Source organism: Babylonia areolata, chromosome 9, assembly GCF_041734735.1.
Source record: "Babylonia areolata isolate BAREFJ2019XMU chromosome 9, ASM4173473v1, whole genome shotgun sequence".
Lineage (NCBI taxonomy): Eukaryota > Metazoa > Mollusca > Gastropoda > Neogastropoda > Buccinidae > Babylonia > Babylonia areolata.
The window spans coordinates 2,220,325-2,222,824 of NC_134884.1; positions in this window are offsets into that span (position 1 = coordinate 2,220,325).

Here is a 2,500-nt window from a genome sequence, read left to right on the forward strand (position 1 = left end):
GTCCCTGGCATCCCCACGGGGGAAGAGACGTAGGGATGAGGCAGCAAAGTAGATTCTGATTTCATTCGATGTATCGTCCAAAACTGACATGGTCCACACTCAGTCAGACCCGGAAATCGAAATTGGCGATTTGGTAGTAGTTGTAGTAGTAGTAGTAGTAGTAGTAGTATGTAGCACTCGATCATCTGATGCCCAATGTGACTAAACGATTTAGGCTACGGGTAACACTGCTGTTAAGGAATGTAGCTGCTGGTGAGGAATCTGCTTAGCAGATGTGATGTAGCGCATATGGATTTGTCCGAACGCAGTGCCGCCCCCTTGAGAAACCGAACTGAACTGAATTGAACTGTACTGAACTGTACCCCTTCCTCACCTCACTCCCACTTCCCTCTCCCTCTCTCCACCAAACCGAACTATCCCTCACCCCACAAATACCCCCAACCCCCCACGGCCCCCCCCCCCACCCCCACCCCACGATGGAGTGAGTTCATTGTTGTATATCGACTGCCTCATCAAATTTGAATGGAAATGGCCCGGTGGAGAATTTGTCGAGGGTGTGTACAATGTGAGAGGGATGAGATTATCTTAAAGCGTTCAAGAGTGTCGCTCAGATTTCAATGTCCTTCATAGAAATCAGTGTATTATTGCATGAAAAACTGATGTGTGTGTGTGTGTGTGTGTGTGTGTGTGTGTGTGTGTGTGTGTGTTTTTTTCTGTGTGCGTGCTTGTGTGTGTGTGTGTGTGTGTGTGTGTGTGTGTGTGTGTGTGTGTGTGTGTGTGTGTGTGTGTGTGTGTGTGTGTGTGTGTGCGTTGTTGTTGTTGTTGTTGTTTTGTGTGTGTGTGTGTGTGTGTGTATGTGTGTGTGTGTGTGTGTGTGTGTGTGTGTGTGTGTGTGTGTGTGTACGTGTCCCTGCGGTTGTGTGTACGCATCTCCATAATACATTCAAGCCGAAATAAGTGCAGACCAATAGCTTCTGGGTTTTTTTTTACAAGTCTTTTTTTTTCCTAGCCCGGCGTCATAACTGGAAAATAAACGGTTTGCAAAATGAGCGAAACCATCATCGCTTTTATTTGCATCATGTACTGAAACCTAACACGCTTTTGTCAATGAAACTTTAATAGCAAGCGAGAGAAAATGAAGATAATATATGCCAACAATCGAGGTCACCTCTTGCCGTTCCCGTTTCTCTCTCTTTGCCCCATACAATATTAGTGGCATTTCACAACAGAACTTAACCCCTTCTCTTCTGACCGTTCGAAAAATGAGATCAGCGTAGCATCGGTTTTAACCGTATTCCTTACTTTGTATATGCATACATTTCAGTGACGCAGTGATTGATACCCCTTGACTATGAAAATACAATCAATTTAAAGAAAGCACACAGCAGGAAGTGGTGTTCCATGCCATATACCCAGAACAATCATCCAAAACACTGAGAAAACTGTCCGCAGATACACCACCATTGATTAACTGTGTCAAGTTTCAGCCTTCCAGAATTATTCCCCTTCTTTTAATGATGTCACGAGTGACGTCACTATGATCGTGTGCGCTTCGTTCAAAGCAACGAAACGAATTTTTATTTCACGAGGGTAGTGGAGTAAGCACAGCTGCTTTTTAACATCCAGTCCTCAAGGGCAAAGAAAAAGGAAAAAGAAAAAGAAAAAAAGAAAAAAGCATTGATTGATTGATGTGGATACTTATATAGCGCCTATCCTCGGTCAGAGACCAAGCTCTAAGCGCTTTACAGACACGGGGTCGTTTGCACCGCAGGCTGCCTACCTGGGCGCTCATCATTCGTTTCCTGTGTCATTCAATCAGATTTCAGGCGCGCACACATACACATTCAGACAGACATGCAACATTTTACGTGTATGACCGTTTTTGTTTACTTACCCCACGATGCAGGCAGCCATACTCCGTTTTCGGGGGTGTGCATGATGTATATATTCGTGTCTCCATAACCCACCGAACGCTGACATGGTTTACAGGATCTTTAACGTGCGTATTTGATCTTCTGCGTGCGCATACACGCGAAGGAGGTTCAGGTTCAGGCACTTGCAGGTCTGCACATATGTTGACCTGGGAGATTCGGAAAAATCTCCACCCTTTACCCACCAGACGCCGTCACCGAGATTCGAACCCGGGACCCTCAGATTGAAAGTCCAACGGTTTAACCATTCGGCTATTGCACGTTTCTCTCATAAAATCGATCTCCAACGAATTCTCTTCGGGCAAAAAAAAAAAGTTTCAAAGAGGTGCTGAAGCGTGCGGATTGATCCATATGCGCCGCACTTTCAAAAGACCAGCCTTCAACACAAAGCTTCGAACCAGAACACAGCACTTTACATGTTTAATTATTTATCACTGTGGATTTCAGCCCCATCACCCACACACGACCATAGCAGGACTGAAAAAAAAAGAAGTAAATATCGATCTTATAGAACATGAAAAAAAGCAGACGTGGACAAGAAAACTAGGCACAAGAACTGTCCCTTTCAT